Source organism: Ovis aries, chromosome 9 (assembly GCF_016772045.2).
Source record: "Ovis aries strain OAR_USU_Benz2616 breed Rambouillet chromosome 9, ARS-UI_Ramb_v3.0, whole genome shotgun sequence".
In the NCBI taxonomy this organism is placed as follows: domain Eukaryota; kingdom Metazoa; phylum Chordata; class Mammalia; order Artiodactyla; family Bovidae; genus Ovis; species Ovis aries.
This window is the reverse complement of record NC_056062.1, coordinates 80697996-80718595: the sequence shown is the minus strand read 5'-3', so window position 1 is coordinate 80718595 and position 20600 is coordinate 80697996.

Here is a 20600-nt window from a genome sequence, read left to right as displayed (position 1 = left end):
CTTTCAGCATTGCTCAGAGGTAGGGGTAAGAGGGATGTCATCCTACATTAACAGGACATTTTATTTGTCTCCTGCTGATAAACTCTATAAAATGATGTCAATGCAATATCTGCTTCTGAATCTACCATCTTACTGGCTCTTTGCTCCTTCTACGAAAGAGCGTAGGGAGATTATAGAGTCACCAGGGAAAGTCAGACAGGGCCAGTGATGAGAGCAGAAGGGCCCTGAGCTATGACTCTGGCCCTGGAAGGGTGCTTCTGTCCTCCTGAACTCCAGGTCACACCAACATTTCTTACCAAAAACACCTTAGACACAGCTCTCGGTTTTCCCTACTATCCTAACTCAACACCTAAAACAGGTCAAATCCACTACATTGTGGGCAAACACGTCATAATTAAGGCTTGGGAAAGATGCTCTTAGCGTGTCTGGTTTATCCTCAGGGCTAAGACTGCAGGAACCCCTTCTTTGACCTGCCTTCCTGCCTTGGATGACCTCAGTGGTTGTGGGATCCACTTCAAGCCCTGCCTTCCATCCTGAGGTAATTGTAGCCTCTGAAAAATAGTATCTCACAGTGAAAATCAAGTTTGTGATTGCTGTGATATAAATCAATACAAATGCAAGTTTGTGTTGCTGTAAGCTTTCATCTTACTTTCTGTCTCAGGGCAGCCCTAATTCAAAGGCAAGCGGGTAGCAAAGGGTGAAGACTGGCAAGGGGATAGAGAAAGAATTGGGGGGTTGCAGGGCAGCAGGGAGGGAGTCAGGGGCTGCAGGACAGAGGGGCCGGGCCCAGCGTTTAAAGTCACCCTGCCCCCCTACTCACTGTGTGAGGTGCTCCTGTGACTGGCCTGTAGCCTGCCTCTCCTCTCCTCTCTCTCGCTCTCACTCCGTCTCTCTCTGTCTCTCTCTCTCTCTCTCTCACACACACACACACACACTCCTATGAGGGTAGGCTCTGAGCCGACACTGCCTGAATTCAGATCCTGGCTATGCCACTCAGGACCCTGATGACCTGGGCCATGTTATCAAGCCATTGGAGGCCTCAGTTTCCGCCTTCTTTCCCAATAGTCTCTGCCTTGAACACATTGCCGGGAGGATGAAATGAGTTGATATGAGTCACATACTTAGTACTGGCACAGAGTAACTCTGACACTGGTGTTTTGTCAATCAAACTAGAGGGTAAGGGAAGGGCAAGGGAAGGGATAAACTGAGAGACTGAGACTGACATACACGCTACTATATATAAAACAGATAACTAATAAGGCCATGGTGTATAGCATAGTGAACCCTACCCAGTACTCTACAATGATCTACATGGGAAAAGAATCGAAAAAAAAGTGAATATATATACATGTGTGTGTATAACTGATTCACTTTGCTGTATACCTGGGACTTCTTTGGAAGGAATGATGCTAAAGCTAAAACTCCAGTACTTTGGCCACCTTATGCGAAGAGTTGATTCATTGGAAAAGACCCTGATGCTGGGAGGGATTGGGGGCAGGAGGAGAAGGGAACGATAGAGGATGAGATGGCTGGATGGCATCACTGACTCGATGGACATGAGTCTGAGTGAACTCTGGGAGTTGGTGATGGACAGGGAGGCCTGGCGTGCTGTGATTCATGGGGTCGCAAAGAGTCGGACACAACTGAGCGACTGAACTGAACTGAACTGATACCTGAAATTAACACAACATTGTAAATCAACTATGCTGCAATACAAATTAAAAGAAAAAACAGCTGTGAAATTTCCCATTCCTCATCCTCTCCCTACTTGTCCAGCCTCAACTCGCCCCTGTAAAACTCTTGAAGACCCAGGCGCCTTCAGACTGCTGTCCCCAGCTCTCCCCTAAGCAGTGAGCAAGGTTGGGAGGCCAGGGACTCAACCATAAGGGTTCAGAATAACCACTATTGTGCTGGAGGACAGCCCAAGGCCCCTCTTGCCTCAGCCCTAATTCAAAAGCAGGTGGGTAGCAAAGGGTGAAGACTGGCCAGGGGCTAGAGAAAGAGTTTGGGGGTTGCAGGGAGTTTGGGGGTCACGTTTTCTCCGTCTTGCTCAGGGCCACTGAGGAGGAGGGGACATGTGGCAGCCCTTGATTGTTGGTGGGGCCTCTGGTTCCATCAGCCTGCCTTTGAGTGGTGCTGGTTAGACACCGTCCTACTCTCCCTCTCTGCTGTTAGACGGGGATTATAAAAATCGCAGCGTCTCACACTCTTCCTTTCTCTGCCCTGCAGCCCTGATCAGGACTCTTGCCACATGTGCCTGGAAATACTGACAATGTTTGTGAAATGATTAACACGTGCCTGGTTGTGGGCTAAATAGGGCTTTTCAGGTGGCGCGAGTAGTAAAGAACCCACTTGCCAATGCAGGAGACATAAGAGAGGCAGGTTCGATCCCTGGAGGAGAGCGCTTTCTTGCCTGGAGAATCCCATGGACAGGGGAGCCTGGAGGGCTACAGTCCATGGGGTCAAACCAAGTCAGGCACAACTGAATTAACTTAGCATGCACACACGTGGGCTAAATGCTAAACTTTAATCCCCCCAAGAACTCCTTGAGGTGGGTACTACTACCAAACGCATTTTTCAGGGAAGGTCAAACACAGGCCAGGGAGTTTAAGTGACGTGACCAGCTCTTACCTTCCCTTAGACACTTCATACTCAGCCCTGAACTGGCTTGATTCTTGCACCTTATCTGTTCAGGGACCTCTCAGATGTTGAGGGAGGGTGTGGCTCTGGTCCTCTTCTCTTCCATATGGGTTTCCTGAAAGCACGTAAAGTGTCTAACTCAGGGCTGAGTATCGAGTAAGCTGTTAACGAACGGTAGCTATTATTATTACATAATATTTATTGAACTTGCTGTATTAGGCCCTGGAAGTGGGCCAAGAAAATAGGATACAATTCCTGTCCTCCAAGTGCTTATGTTCTAGCATGGGATGGGTGAGTTGGGGAAAAGACACTGGTACCAGAGTAAATTGCAGATGCTTTTGGTAACTGCTGAGAGGCAGCCTGGACTGAGATCATTCGGGAGACATCTTGGAGGAGGAGGAAGGATGGAGAACATTTCAGAAAGAACAGAGGTTGTCTAGGACAGGATGCAGAGACTCCATTCTCAGAACCGCGGCAAGACAAGGGTCAGCATTGGGGAGGTCTCGCAGGTTTGGAACTCACCCCTGTGATCAGAATCACTGGGTGTCCAGGCCTGCCGATGACAGGACGCAACGTGTGGCTGTGCCAGGAGCAGGACTGGAAGTCTGCCTGTGCAGTGGGGTCTAATGGCTGCATTTCATCATGCGGAAGTCTCAGAGTTTATTTAACCATTCATTTTTTGTTAGGCTTTTAGCTTGTTTCTCAATGCCCCCCTATTATAAATAAGGCAGAGAGGCAAGATAGTAATAGACATGGAACTGATCATCAAAGAGGCCTGTGTTTGAATTCTTTCTCTGCCCCTTGTAAGCAATGTGACCACAGGCAAGTTACCTAATCTCTTGAAGCCTCAGTGTCATTATCTATAACATTAAAATGATAATGCTACCTAACTCACTGCATTGCTATGAATCCGGGGAAACCACATTTAAGTGACAGATACTATCTCTATATATTTGACTGCTTATCATGTGATTATTAGGTGCCTGACTCTGTTCTTAACAAGGCAGTTGTGAGGATCCTATGCCTTTTTAAGAAGGCCTTGTCACTAAGATCCTGGTGCTCCATATAAGTGAAACCAGCAGGGTCTTGTCCAAGGTTACGAGGCAGAAGGAGGACGGTACTCAATGTTGATAATCATGCGCCAGGGGCTTTCCGGGGGCACTGGTGGTAACGAACCTTCCTGCCAATTCAGGAGACACAAGAGATGCAGGTTCGATCCTTGGCTTGGGAAGATCCTCTGGAGGAGGGCACGGCAACCCACTCCAGTATTCTTGCCTGGCGGGCTCCTGTCGGTGGTGTTCCAAAGAGTTGGACAGAACTGAAGTGACTTAGCACGCACGCACACACGCCCTCATGGGCAGAGCCCACTTCCTCAGCACCCCTCTGCTCTCCTGCTCAGTAAGTGCTAGCTGGTACTGCATTTATCACCGTCATGCTGCTGTGGGCACTGTGACAGATTTGGGAGAGGCTGAGGGCGGCTCTCAGTCACTTTCAGATTTTTAAGCTCCTGGTAGAAATGAGAAAATGTCCAACAGGGCTTTTTACCATGTGGTGCATTTTAGGTGTTTATATTTCTCACATTCACAGTAGTAAATGTTTATTTTAAAACATGTAAAAATTCAACAATAGACCTAAGAGATAAGCCCTCGGACTGAATTTCCCTCCAAGGATGCACTGAAGCTTCGGTGTCCCTAACACGCAACCCAGAACCTCCCCCAGAGAAGCAGTGTTGGGGTCAGGAGCTGGTTGGACGGGGTTGCTTATCTTCGAGTTATGGGAGACGACCCCCGCCGTCGCTGCTGCTGAGCAGTCTTCCGCAAGGCTGGTTTGTGGTGAAGATGAACAGGAGAGTGACTGGAGGGGACTTGGCATGCAAAGTAAATGCTAAACATTCATTGTATAAATGTTAGCATTTTAGGATCCTGGAAATAATGCCATCCATTTATTTACAAATACCCACTTTCGTAGCAGGCAGTTATGTTAGATTCCAAGCAGCTTTTCTAAATTTTTTTTGAGAAATTGCCATCCTGTTTGTTCTTAGGGACCAATGCTGAAACCACTACCACCATCCCCCTCCTTCCTTCCAAATGAGAGTATAGACTAGAACTCAGTATTTATTAAACAAATGCTATTTGCAAAGTCCTGCGCTTGGAGTTGTAGCAACAGCAGTGACATTAACCGCGGCATTTACTGAGTGCATCATCGGCCGGGGCCGAGGCTCAGTGCTTCCCACACATAGTTCTTACTTAATCCTCAGGACAGCCTTATGAGGTCAGTGTGTTATTATCATCATGATTTTTCAGATGAGGAAAAGGAGCCTCACAGAGGAGGTCTATCAGATTCTACGTCTGTTGGCTTATTGTTGGGACTCTGCTCTTACTGAAAGGCCCAAGTTACAGGTCAGACTGTCCCTTTGCAATTAAGCTTTGACATCTGTAAAATGGGACTAGATTATTTCTAAGATCACTTCAAAATTCTAGCTTTCTGTCAGATAGTAGACATTTCATATAATCTGGACATTTTTCTTTCAAATTGTACTTTCCTGTGGATTTTTTCTTAATTTTCTTTTTTTTTTAAGCTTGTAAGCTAGAGAGAAAAATGTATACATCTTGATGAATGAACGGAATGAACACCCACTTGTAACCAGCACCTAGAAAAGATTCATAGGCTTCTATTTCAATTTCAGAGATCTTACGTCATTAATTCACTCATCTAGTCAATATTCACTGAGCACCTACACTGTGCGAAAAAGGTGATGCAGAGTCAAGAGAACGAGAAGACGTGCCACAAACTGGGAGAAGATATTTGCAAAAGACACATCTGATCAAGCACTTGTGTCCAAAATATAAAAAGAACTCTTAAAACTCAATAAGAAAACAAACAACCTGACTAAAAGATGATTCAAAAGCCTTAAGAGCTACCTCATCAACACACATATATATATATATATATATACACACACACATCAAGCGAACATGTAAAAAGATGCTCCATATCCTATCTCATCAGGGAAATAGAAATTAACACAGCGAGATATCACTACATACCTATTAGAACAGAGAAAATCCAGAACACTATCAGTACCAGATGCTGGTGGGGATGTAGAATAATAGGAATTCTCACCCACTGCTGGTGGAAATGCAAAAAGATACAGTCACTGTGTAAGACAATTTGGCAGTTTCTCACAAAACTAAGCATATGCTCTTACCATATAAGCCAGCACCACATTCCCAGGTATTTACCCAAAGGAGCTGAAAACTTAGGTCTACATGAAAGCTTCCACACAGATATTTATAGCACCTTTATTCATCATTTTCAAAACATGGAAGAAACCAAGATGTCCCTCAGTAGGTGAATGGATAAACTGAATTCAGATGATTCAGTGCTAAAAAGAAAGGAACAATAAAGCCATGAATAGACATGGAGGAACTTTAAATGCATATTACTAAGTGAAAGAAGCCCATCTGAAAAGCTACATACTGTTTGATTTCAATCATATGACATTCTGAAAAAAGGCAAAACTATGGAGGCAGTAAAAAAAAAAATCAGTGGTTGTCAGGGAGGTGGATAAACAGGTGGAACACAAAGGTTTTGGGGGCAATGAAACTATTCAGCGTGATGCTGTAATGGAGAATGCATGTCACTGTATTTTCCTTACAACACACAGAATCAACATCACCAAGACTGAATCTGAATATAAACTGTGGACTTTGGCTCCTAGTGATGTGTCAGGGTGGGTTCACGGATGGTAATGAATGTACCGCTCTGCTGCTGGATGTTGATAATAATGGGGGATTGGGGCCAGGGCATATGGAACTCTCCACTCCTGGCTCTGTTTTGCTGTGAACATGAAACTGCTCTACAAAATAAAGTCTATTTTTAAAGATTATGCAGAGTGGAAATTGTCATGAGGAGCCCCTAGTTTTAGCCTTGCCACTATAAAACCTGGGACAGACTACTCAATCCTTTCTGGAAAATAAAGAAATAAGACTTGATAAGATCAATGCCCCCCTTTAACTCTAGATCTTGTACCAGAAAAATTATATTTAAGAACTTAAATCATTCCATAAAGCACTTTGGTTTCACTTGAACTGAATCCCTCTTCATATTTAATTTTCTCCTGTGACTCCATCAAGATCAATTAAACAGAGCATGCTGTGTGCTGTGCTTAGTTGCTCAGTCTTGTCTGACTCTTTGTGACCCCTTGGACTACAGCCCTCCAGGCTCCTCCGTCCATGGGGATTCTCTGGGCAAGAATCCTGGAGTGCGTTGCTATGCCCTCCTCCAGGGGATCTTCCCAACCTAGGGATCAAACCCAGGTCTCCCACATTGCAGGTGGATTCTTTACTGTCTGAGCCACCAGGGAAGCCCAAGAATACTGGCGTGGGTTGCCATGCCCTCATCCAAGGGATCTTCCCAACACAGGGATCAAACCCAGATCTCCTGCATTGCAGGCAGATTCTTTGCCAGCTGAGCCACCAGGGAAGCCCAAGAATACTGGAGTGGGTAGTCGATCCCTTCTCCAGGGGATCTTCCTGAGCCGGGGATCTTCCTGAACCAGGAATCCAAAGAAGGCCTCCTGCATTGCAGGTGGATTCTTACCAGCTGAGCTACCAGAGAAGGTAATCATATCTAAAACCTTCCTACATTTGTTAATAGTACACAGAGCACAGACTCCAAACAGAACTGTGAAGAAAGCAAGCCTCCTGTTGCTGCCCCTCAGCTCCCCTTCCCTTCTCTTCCATCTCCCTGGAGCCTAGGTTTCTTGGGCTCTTCTTCCCGCTTTAGAGAGACTTGCTGTCAGGAAGGGCCCTCTGTAGCTCTGTAGTTCTCTAGTTCTCCCTGACATGCTTGCTTCTCCTGGATCGTGAGGAATCACCATGGCTCCTTCAGTTGTGCCCTGAGTCCTCAGACCCAGATCTGTGATAGCATCAGAGGTGCAGGCCTCTGTTTCCACACCCAGCTCCCTGACAGGACTCTAAGCCTCATTACAATAAGAACCATCTCTTCCTCGGAGCACGGGCTCCGTTTATATGTGTGAATAAAGTCCCTTCCCATCAAACATTGCTGAGAAAGTCTGCTTTGTCCACCTCCTATGGGGATACATTTTCTCCTCATGATTCGCGGATCCTGTGTTTTCAATTTTCCCACTCACTGAAACGTGTTTGTAACCTCACTTGTGTTTCTGCAGTCATTCAAGGACACGTGCAGAACAAAAGTGCACACCTGTGTCAGATGGTCTTTGTTCAGGTGTGAGTTTTGTGCTGTGAGTTCAATGTGAATGAAGCAACACTATGTGCTCAGTAAGGCGTCAACAGTATATATCCATAAGGTCACGTATTGTCAGCTGATGAAAAAGTGACCAGAGCCCGCAGGAACCTAACCCTCCTTTTCCGCTAGGTGCTCATATCAGTTCAGTTCAGTCGCTCAGTCGTGTCCGACTCTTTGCGACCCCATGAATCGCAGCACGCCAGCCCTCCCTGTCCATCACCATCTCCCGGAGTTCACTCAGACTCACATCCATCGAGTCAGCGATGCCATCCAGCCATCTCATCCTCGGTCGTCCCCTTCTCCTCCTGCCCCCAATCCCTCCCAGCATCAGAGTCTTTTCCAATGAGTCAACTCTTCTCATGAGGTGGCCAAGTACTGGAGTTTCAGCTTTAGCATCATTCCTTCCAAAGAAATCCCAGGGCTGATCTCCTTCAGAATGGACTGGTTGGATCTCCTTGCAGTCCAAGGGACCCTCAAGAGTCTTCTCCAACACCACAGCTCAAAAGCATCAATTCTTCGGTGCTCAGCCTTCTTCACAGTCCAACTCTCACATCCATACATGACCACTGGAAAAACCATAGCCTTGACTAGATGGACCTTAGTCGGCAAAGTAATGTCTCTGCTTTTGAATATACTATCTAGGTTGGTCATAACTTTTCTTCCAAGGAGTAAGTGTCTTTTAGTTTCATGGCTGCAGTCACCATCTGCAGTGATTTTGGAGCTCCTAAAAAGTAAAGTCTGACACTGTTTCCACTGTTTCCCCATCTATTTCCTATGAAGTGATGGGGCCAGATGCCATGATCTTCATTTTCTGAATGTTGAGCTTTAAGCCAACTTTTTCACTCTCCTCTTTCACTTTCATCAAGAGGCTTTTTAGTTCCTCTTCACTTTCTGCCATAAGGGTGGTGTCATCTGCATATCTGAGGTTATTGATCATATCAGTATTTGCTAATTCAGCACTTATAGTGACTTTATAGAACTACTATGAATAATAACATTCAAGTGTATTTGCTTTTTTTTACAGGGAGAAAAGTATTGACTCTCTTTATAGGAGTTCTCTGACCATCACAAACAAGTGAGTTTATTTGGCCAACAAACAAGGTGGAACGCATGACCAGTCCCCAGGTCCCTGAACTCATGGTCCTCCACTGAGTGCACATGGTTTACAACATTCTGTCCAGCTGTCCCTAGAACATTTTCCAGAAAAGTAAAAAGAACAACCAAATGTCTTGCTGCTCCCTTTCCAGCATGTGATTTCACTGTGGGAAATCTAGACTTTGCAATAAAGGAAAGGCCAATTGTTTTCAACACTTAACTCTATTAGAAACATCATTAATAAATAATCAGCTTTTTAAACAACTTACCATGAGAAAAACAAAATATAAATTCTTACCCAGTCCTCAGACCTTCAACACTCTAAATTCAGATTCTTTATTAAAGATTAAAAGGCAATTTATGTATTAAAATATGAATTGTACTGAAGCTCTGCACTGAAGATTAATATTGAGCAAAACAACTTTCTACTGCTCAGTAAAAGTGAAGAAAAAAGTATCAAAATTTAGCACTTAGAACTTGAATCTTGGGTCCACAAACTTCAAAAGATTTTTTTCCCCCTCAAAAGACATAATGAATGAAGGCCATAACTTTAAAAACAAATAGGAAAAATAAAAATTATAAACACAGATATTGTAATAATTCAACCAAGCAGTTAAGTTTCCAGAGGCTGCTTAAACACAGCTTGGTGGCTTAAAATAACTTGGTAGAGAGAAATTTATTCTTTCCCAGTCCTAGACGCCAGAAAACAAAGCAGACTCACTGGGCTGAGATCAGTGTGTCAGCAGGACCATACTCCCTCTAGAGGAGAAATTGTTCTTTGTCTTTTCCAGCTTCTGATGAGCAATGCATTCCTTGGCTTTCGACCTCATCATTTTGTGGTCACCTTGTTTTCTTTTATGTGTGTGTCAAATCTCATCCTATCTCTTTCTTACCAGGATTTATTGGATATTGGTCCACCCAGATAATCCTAGATTTTATCCCCATCTCAAATTCTTTAACTTAATCAAAACTGCCAAGTGGTTGTTGTTGTTGTTTTTCTGTATAAAATGGCATCTACAAGTTCCAGGGATTGAACCCGGGTCAATCCCTGGGTCGGGAAGATCTCCTGGAGAAGGAAATGGCAGCCTACTCCAGTATTCCTGCCTGGAAAATCCCATGGATGGAGGAGCCTAGTAGGCTACAGTCCATGGGGTCAGAGAGAGTCGGACATGACTGAGCTACTTCACTTTCTTTCTGGGTGGCAATGGTGGCTCAGACAGTAAAGCATCTGTCTACAATGCTGGAGACCCGTGTTCAATCCCTGGGTTGGGAAGATCCCCTGGAGAAGGAAATGGCAGCCCACTCCAGGATTATTGCCTGGAAAATCTCATGAATGGAGGAGCCTGGTAGGCTACAGTCCATGGGGTCCCAAAGAGTCAGACACGACTGAGTCACGTCACTTAGAAGATTCCAGGGATTAGGAGATTCAGTTCAGTTTAGTCGCTCAGTCATGTCCGACTCTTTGCGACCCCATGAATCGCAGCACGCCAGCCCTCCCTGTCCATCACCATCTCCCGGAGTTCACTCAGACTCACGTCCATCGAGTCAGCGATGCCATCCAGCCATCTCATTGTCGGTCGTCCCCTTCTCCTCCTGCCCCCAATCTCTCCCAGCATCAGAGTCTTTTCCAATGAGTCAACTCTTCTCATGAGGTGGCCAAAGTACTGGAGTTTCAGCTTTAGCATCATTCCTTCCAAAAGAAATCCCAGGGCTGATCTCCTTCAGAATGGACTGGTTGGATCTCCTTGCAGTCCAAGGGACCCTCAAGAGTCTTCTCCCACACCACAGTTCAAAAGCATCAATTCTTCGGTGCTCAGCCTTCTTCACAGTCCAACTCTCACATCCATACATGACCACTGGAAAAACAGTAGCCTTGACTAGATGGACCTTAGTCGGCAAAGTAATGTCTCTGCTTTTGAATATACTATCTAGGTTGGTCATAACTTTTCTTCCAAGGAGTAAGCGTCTTTTAGTTTCATGGCTGCAGTCACCATCTGCAGTGATTTTGGAGCCCAGAAAAATAAAGTCTGACACTGTTTCTACTGTTTCTCCATCTATTTCCCATGAAGTGATGGGGCCAGATGCCATGATCTTTGTTTTCTGAATGCTGAGCTTTAAGCCAGCTTTTTCACTCCTCTTTCACTTTCATCAAGAGGCTTTTTAGCTCCTCTTCACTTTCTGCCATAAGGGTGGTGTCATCTGCATATCTGAGGTTATTGATATTTCTCCCAGCAATCTTGATTCCAGCTTGTGTTTCTTCCAACCCAGCGTTTCTCATGATGTACTCTGCATAGAAGTTAAATAAGCAGGGTGACAATATACAGCTTTGACGTACTCCTTTTCCTATTTGGAACCAGTCTGTTGTTCCATGTCCAGTTCTAACTGTTGTTTCCTGACCTGCATACAGATTTCTCAAGAGGCAGGTCAGGTGGTCTGGTATTCCTATCTCTTGAAGAATTTTCCACAGTTTATTGTGATCCACACAATCAAAGGCTTTGGCATAGTCAATAAAGCAGAAATAGATACTTTTCTGGAACTTTCTTGCTTTTTCTATGATCCAGCAGATGTTGGCAATTTGATGTCTGGTTCCTCTGCCTTTTCTAAAACCAGCTTGAACATCAGGGTGTTCATGGTTCACATATTGCTGAAGTCTGGCTTGGAGAATTTTGAGCATTACTTTACTAGCGTGTGAGATGAGTGCAATTGTGTGGTAGTTTGAGCATTCTTTGGCATTGCTTTTCTTTGGAATTGGAATGAAAACTGACCTTTTCCAGTCCTGTGGCCACTGCTGAGTTTTCCAAACTTGCTGGCATATTGAGTGCAGCACTTTCACAGCATCATCTTTCAGTATTAGAAAGAGCTCAACTGGAATTCCATCACCTCCATTAGCTTTGCTGGTAGTGATGTTTTCTAAGGCCCACTTGATTTCACATTCCAAGATGTCTGGCTCTAGATTAGTGATCACATCATCGAGGGCAGGGGCGGTGACCTTGAGGAGCCACCCCAAGCCCGAGGCCAGGGGCGGCAGCTGGGAGGAGCCACCCGAGGAGTGCTGGCTGCGCAGGCACCAGAGGGCCTAGAGGAGCTATCCCACATTGAAGGTCAGAAACGGTGGCGGTAAGGAGATACCCCTCATCCAAGGTAAGGAACAGTGGCTGTGCTTTGTTGGAGAAGCCGTGAAGGGATATCCCACGCCAAGGTAAGAGAAACCCAAGTAAGATGGTAAGTTGCAATAGGGCATCAGAGGGCAGACACACTGAAACCATACTCACAGAAAACTAGTCAATCTAATCACACTAGGACACAGCCTTGTCTAACTCAATGAAACCAAGCAATGCTTGCAGGGCAACCCAAGACGGGTGGGTCATGGTGGAGAGGCCTGACAGTATGTGGTCCACTGGAGAAGGGAATGGCAAGCCACTTCAGTATTCTTGCCTTGAGAACCCCATGAACAGTATGAAAATGCAAAATGATAGGATACCAAAGAGGAACTCCCCAGGTCATTAGGTGCCCAATATGCTACTGGAGATCAGTGGAGAAATAACTTCAGAGAGAATGAAGGGATGGAGCCAAAGTAAAAACAATACCCAGTTGTGGGTGTGACTGGTGATAGCAAGATCCGATGCTGTAAAGAGCAATATTGCATAGGAACCTGGAATGTCAGGTCCATGAATTAAGGCAAATTGGAAGTGGTCAAACAAGAGATGGCAAGGGTGAACGTCAACATTCTAGGAATCAGCGAACTAAAATGGACTGGAATGGGTGAATTTAACTCAGATGACCATTACATCTACTACTGCGGGCAGGAATCCCCCAGAAGAAATGGAGTAGCCGTCGTGGTCAACAAAAGAGTCCGAAATACAGTACTTGGATGCAATCTCAAAAACGACAGAATGATCTCTGTTTGTCTCCAAGGCAAACCATTCAGTATCACAGTTATCCAAGTCTATGCCCCAACCAGTAACGCTGAAGAAACTGAAGTTGAACGGTTTTATGAAGACCTACAAGACCTTTTAGAACTAACACCCCAAAAAGATGTCCTTTTCATTATAGGGGACTGGAATGCAAAAGTAGGAAGTCAAGAAACACCTGGAGTAACAGGCAAATTTGGCCTTGGAATGTGGAATGAAGCAGGGCAAAGACTAATAGAGTTTTGCCAAGAAAATGCACTGGTCATAGCAAACACCCTCTTCCAACAACACAAGAGAAGACTCTACACATGGACATCACCAGATGGTCAACACCGAAATCAGACTGATTATATTCTTTGCAGCCAAAGATGGAGAAGCTCTATACAGTCAACAAAAACAAGACCGGGAGCTGACTGTGGCTCAGATCATGAACTCCTTATTACCAAATTCAGACTGAAATTGAAGAAAGTAGGAAAACCGCTAGACCATTCAGGTATGACCTAAGTCAAGTCCCTTATGATTATACAGTGGAAGTGAGAAATAGATTTAAGGGTCTAGATCTGATAGATAGAGTGCCTGATGAACTATGGAATGAGGTTCGTGACACTGTACAGGAGATAGGGATCAAGACCATCCCCATGGAAAAGAAATGCAAAAAAGCAAAATGGCTATCTGGGGAGGCCTTACAAATAGCTGTGAAAAGAAGAGAGGCGAAAAGCAAAGGAGAAAAGGAAAGATATAAGCATCTGAATGCAGAGTTCCAAAAAATAGCAAGAAGAGATGAGAAAGCCTTCTTCAGCGATCAATGCAAAGAAATCAAGGAAAACAACAGAATGGGAAAGACTAGAGATCTCTTCAAGAAAATTAGAGATACCAAGGGAACATTTCATGCAAAGATGGGCTCGATAAAGGACAGAAATGGTCTGGACCTAACAGAAGCAGAAGATATTAAGAAGAGGTGGCAAGAATACATGGAAGAACTGTACAAAAAAGATCTTCACGACCCAGATAATCATGATTAGGAGATTAGGACATACGTATCTCTTCAGATGGGGCATTACTTAGCTTGCCACATGCAGTAAACCTAATAATTCTATCTATGTACTTGTGACATAACCTAATGAAAAAGAGAGGTGCCTGTGAGAACACCCCCTCTGTTCCTGAGACCCCCACACTTCATAGTCAGTTGAGATTTATTTTTTTATGATAACAATGATGATAACTTTCTCAAGCACCAGCCATGTGCCTACTCCTGTTCTAAGTATCCAAGCCTTGCCCCACAGAATCCTCACAATGACCCTACATGGTAGGACAGCCATGCTTTCACATTTTACAGGTGTGGAAATGGAGGAGGCTAAATCCATCAAAATAAGACCTAGTTTCCCCTACAGTCAGTCTTTCCCATGAGGAAGCTTCCATAAGCCTCTTATCCTTATCAGAGGACAGACAGAATGAAAACCACAGTTCCAGAAAACTAATCAAACTGATTACATGGACCACAGACTTATCTAACTCAACTGGGTGTTATTTTTGCTTTGGCTCTGTCTCTTTATTCTTTCTAGAGTTATTTCTCCACTGATCTCCAGTAGCATATTAGGCACCTAACGACCTGGGGAATTAATCTTTCAGTGTCCTATCTTTTTGCCTTGTCATACTGTTCATGGGATTCTCAAGGCAAGAATACTGAAGTGGTTTGCCATTCCCTTCTCCAGTGGACCACGTTTTGTCAGAACTCTCCACCATGACCCATCCATCTTGGGTGGCAAAAACAACACCCAGTTGTGGATGTGACTGGTGATGGAAGCAAGGTCCGATCCTGTAAAGAGCAATATTGCATAGGAACCTGGAATGTCAGGTCCATGAATTAAGGCAAATTGGAAGTGGTCAAACAAGAGATGGCAAGGGTGAACGTCAACATTCTAGGAATCAGTGAACTAAAATGGACTGGAATGGGTAAATTAACTCAAATGACCATTATATCTACTACTGCGGGCAGAAATCCCTCAGAAGAAATGGAGTAGCCATCATGGTCAACAAAAGAGTCTGAAATGCAGTACTTGGATGCAATCTCAAAAACGACAGAATGATCTCTGTTTGTCTCCTAGGCAAACCATTCAGTATCACAGTAATCCAAGTCTATGCCCCAAACAGTAATGCTGATGAAGCTGAAGTTGAATGGTTCTATGAAGACCTACAAGACCTTTTAGAACTAACACCCCAAAAAGATGTCCTTTTCATTATAGGGGACTGGAATGCAAAAGTAGGAAGTCAAGAAACACCTGGAGTAACAGGCAAATTTGGCCTTGGAGTACAAAATGAAGCAGGGCGAAGACTAATAGAGTTTTGCCAAGAAAATGCACTGGTCATAGCAAACACCCTCTTCCAACAACACAAGAGAAGACTCTACACATGGACATCACCAGATGGTCAACACCAAAATCAGACTGATTATATTCTTTGCAGCCAAAGATGGAGAAGCTCTATAAAGTCAGCAAAAACAAGACCGGGAGCTGACTGTGGCTCAGATCATGAACTCCTTATTGCCAAATTCAGACTTGAATTGGAAAAAGTAGGGAAAACCACTAGACCATTCAGGTATGACCTAAGTCAAGTCCCTTATGATTATACAGTGGAAGTGACAAATAGATTTAAGGGACTAGATCTGATGGACAGAACCTCCTCTATGGATGGAGGTTCGTGACACTGCACAGGAGACAGGGATCAAGACCATCCCCATGGAAAAGAAATGCAAAAAAGCAAAATGGCTGTCTGAAGAGGCCTTACAAATAGCTATGAAAAGAAAAGAAGCCAAAAGCAAAGGAGAAAAGGAAAGATATACCCATTTGAATGCAGAGTTCCAAAGAATAGCAAGGAGAGATAAGAAAGCCTTCCTCAGTGATCAATGCAAAGAAATAGAGGAAAACAGTAGAATGGGAAAGACTAGAGATCTCTTCAAGAAAATTAGAGATATCATGGGAACATTTCATGCAAAGATGGGCTCAATGAAGGACAGAAATGGTATGGACCTGATAGAAGCAGAGGATATTAAGAAGAGGTGGCAAGAATACACAGAAGAACTGTACAAAAAAGATCTTCATTACCCAGATAATCATGAAGGTGTGATCACTCACCTAGAGCCAGACATCCTGGTATGTGAAGTCAAGCGGGCCTTAGGAAGCATCACTACAAACAAAGCTAGTGGAGGTGATGGAATTCCAGTTGAGCTGTTTCAAATCCTGAAAGATGATGCTGTGAAAGTGCTGCACTCAATATGCCAGCAAATTTGGAAAACTCAGCAGTGGCCACAGGACTGGAAAAGGTCAGTTTTCACTCCAATCCCAAAGAAAGATAATGCCAAAGAATGCTCAAACTACCGCACAATTGCACTCATCTTACTTCCCCTCATAGCTCAGTTGGCAAATCATTTGCCTTTAATGAAGGAGACCTGGGTTCAATTCCTGGGTCGGGAAGATCCCCTGGAGAAGGAAATAGCAATGCACTCCAATATTCTTGCCTGGAGAATCCCATGGACAGAGAAGCCTGACAGGCTACAGTCCATGGGATCTCAAGAGTCAGACACAACTTAGCCACTAAACCACCACCACCACCACGCACTAGTGAAGTAATGCTCAAAATTCTCCAAGCCAGGCTTTAACAATATATGAACCATGAACTTCCAGATGTTCAAGCTGGATTTAGAAAAGGCAGAAGAACCAGAGATCAAATTGCCAACATCTGCTGGATCATGGAAAAAGCAAGAGAGTTCCAGAAAAACTATTTCTGCTTTACTGACTATGCCAAAGCCTTTGACTGTGTGGATCACAATAAACTGTGGAAAATTCTGAAAGAGATGGGAATACCAGACCACCCAACCTGCCTCTTGAGAAATCTGTATGCAGGTCAGGAAGCAACAGTTAGAACTGGACATGGAACAACAGACTGGTTCCAAATAGGAAAAGGAGTACGTCACGGCTGTATATTGTCACCCTGCTTATTTAACTTATATGCAGAGTATGTCATGAGAAATGCAGGACTGGATGAAGCACAAGCTGGAATCCAGATTGCTGGAAGAAATATCAATAACCTCAAATATGCAGATGACACCACCCTTATGGTAGAAAGTGAAGAGGAACTAAAGAGCCTCTTGATGAAAGTGAAAGAGGAGAGTGAAAAAGTTGCCTTAAAGCTCAACATTCAGAAAACGAAGATCATGGCATCTGGTCCCATCACTTCATGGCAAATAGATGGGGAAACAGTGGGAGACTTTATTTTTGGGGGCTCCAGAATCACTGCAGATGGTGACTGCAGCCATGAAATTAAAAGATGCTTACTCCTTGGAATGAAAGTTATGACCAATGTAGTCAGCATATTAAAAAGCAGAGACATTACTTTACCAACCAAGGTCCATCTAGTCAAGGCTATGGTTTTTCCAGTGGTCTTGTATGGATGTGAGAGTTGGACTATAAAGAAAGCCGAGTGCCACAAAATTGATGCTTTTGAATTGTGGTATTGAAGAAGGCTCTTGAGAGTCCCTTGTACTGCAAGGAGATCCAACCAGTCCATCCTAAAGGAAATTCAATATTCTTTGGAAGAACTGATGCTGAAGCTGAAACTCCAATACTTTGGCCACCTGATGTGAAGAGCTGACTCATTTGAAAAGACCCTGAAGCTGGGAAAGATTGAAGGCGGGAAGAGAAGGGGATGACAGAGGATGAGATGGTTGGATGGCATCACCGACTCAATGGAAATGAGTTTGAGTAAACTCCAGGAGTTGGTGATGGACAGGGAAGCCTAGTGTGCTGCGGTCCATGGGGTCACAAAGAGTTGATACGACTGAGCAACTGGACTGAACTGAACTGAAATCCATGTTAACTGAGGCACAACCAACCTTCAAAACTGAGAGTGTCCAGTTCCCACAACTCTGTCTCTGGTTGATTGGGAGTGCACCACACCTGACTCCCTGGAGAAGAACATCCCTTGAGCAGGAGCAGGAGCCGCTGCTGCAGGTGTTCCAAGACTGCTTGGTGTTACACAACTGGCTTGTGGGCTCTGGCTCCATGACCTCCACATTACCCTAAAATATAACACTGTACTTGGAGAATAAGAATATCCCTTTGTGTCATAATGATAGCGTAGCTATTCAGAATATTTTAAGTTTACATGAGCATGCAGGCAAATCTTACTTTCTTACAGGTGGAGCTGATCTAACACATTCACTCCCTTTGATTTTGGATCCCGTGCTGTGCTTTGCTTAGTCGCTTAGTCATGACCGACTCTTTGCGATGCTGTGGACTGTACCCTTTCCCTTATCCAGGGGATCTTCCCCACCCAGTATCGAACCCAGGTCTCCCACGTTGCAGGCAGATTCTTTGCCGCCTGAGCTACTTGTCCTGGAGTAGGCTGTCTCCTAGCTTGTGCTCACGCTGCTCTTCTCTGCTCAGTTCCCATCTCCTTTCTGGTCATCTGGCATCACACAGTGAGCACCTAGTATATGCAGGGTATTGGGCTCAGTGCTGCCCATATAAAGGCAATTAAACAGGAATCCTCCCAACAGCAGATTCTAGAGCCAATTTATTCCAACACTCTTCAAACTGGTTAGAGCTAGTCACTGGTTTATTTATTCCATTCAACAAATATTTATTGGGCATCTTCTTTGTGCCAGGCATGAAGGGAGTGAAAAATAAAAAAGGTATCTAACCAGCCTTAGAGAGGGTAACTAATACTTCCAGGAGGAATTACGAAGCTTAAAGATGGATAGGAATTGTCTAGATTCATTTCCAGGGAGTAGAGTAACTCTGCAAGGCTGGGTGTGAGGGGACCAAGGAAAAAGTGGCAATGGATAAGGGTGAGGGGTTAGGGTCAGAACTTGGAGGGGCTTGAAAGCTATGTCAAGATTTCTAGACTTTATCCCAAGGGGGAAAATGAGCTCTTGAAGATGTTTTATTTTTTAATAAATAAAAGGTTTGTTTACATTACGAGAAGCATACAGACTCCATACAATACATGCCGACAGAAGTAAAAAGAGTACATTGTGTATCTCCCACTACAAGTTCACGCAGGATGCAGCATGCTTGGGGCTGGTGCATGGGGATGACCCAGAGAGATGTTATGGGGAGGGAGGTGGGAGGGGGTTCATGTTTGGGAACGCATGTAAGAATTAAAGATTTTAAAATTTAAAAAATAAAAAACTAAAAAAAAAAAAAAAAAAGAGTTAGTGCCCTAAGTATATAATGCATATAAAAAGAAGGAAAACAATAAAAACTTTAAAAAAATTGGCGGAGATTATATCAATGTCAATCTCTTGGTTGTGATACTGTACAAAAATCACCTACAACATTACCATTGGAAGACATTAAGTGACAGGTATTACTATTGCTATTATTTCTCACAACAGTATGTGAATCTACAAAGATCTCAGAACAAAATTTTTTTTTAAGGCACACACATACAAAAAAAAAGTCAAAGAGATCTTCTTGGGAAGGAAAATACTGATGTAGTAAAACAGCACAATGGAACCGCTGGTAGCTTCTGAACACCAATGAGAGCAGCCCGTCCAGTGGAGCTTTGGATGCAACTAAAGGTTCAGCTGTGGGTCTGTAACCCACATTTTCACTGCAAAAAACAAACAAACAAACAAAAAACCCTGAGAATGCTTAGAGCATTGATACATGAAGGAAAAAATGGAATGACTCAGATGGCAATAAAATTCTAAGAAAAGTAAGACTGTGTGGTTAGGGAAAGAGGTGGCTGCTGGTCGATGATTCATAAGTGGGTTTAGATGTCCCTAACACCCACCTTACCAGCAAATAAGTTTATGTTCTTTCATTGGCTATTGTAGGATACAGTACTCCCTAGAGTCTTCCTTGCCTGCAGGAGCCTCCAGTGATGTTTCTAGCAATGTTCCTTGGATCCTAATGAATACGTGATATAAACTGCATAGCGAAATTAAACCCACATATGGAGTAGGACATGCTCAGGTCCTGATCCTCAACTCATAAGATGAAACATGCCATCACTAACAGGTTAGAACTTATCAGCCTCTTGAAAGGTTTTTAACAATAGGAGTAATGTAATCAAATGTGTCATCTAGAAGATCTCTTCGGCAGCAGGACAGACAATTTATTTGGGAGGGGGGTGAAAGTTCAAAGGAGAAACAGGAACTTCCACTAAAGGGGCAGTGGCAATAGAGAGGAGACAGACTCCAGAATTATTTAGGAAGCAAAAAAAAAAAAAAAAAATTGCTATCTTAATCATAAGAAATTCCCATTACAGGTTGGCTCTTGAATCTGCTGGGATCAAATTCGGCTGTAAAGCAGAATGTTCAATAGTAGTGGTTTAAACAGGATTGATGTTTATTTTTCTCATAAAAAGAAGTCTGGAGACTTCAGTTCAGATGTGATCTGGTGGCTCCAGAGTCATCAGGGTGTCAAGTTCCTCCTGTTCTGATCTACATTGCTAGTACATAGCTTCTGTCTTTAAAATTACATTTTGGTCCAAGATGGTGGCCAGAGCCCATCTAACTGGTCCACATCACTGCTGGTGGAAAGAAAAAGGGAGAAAACTGAACCATCAACTTCCACAGAGCATTCCCAGGACGTCCACATCCATCAATGTTTACATCTCATTGGCCAAAACCAATGGCTACACCTACGAAAGAGGATGATAGGGAAATAATATATTCTA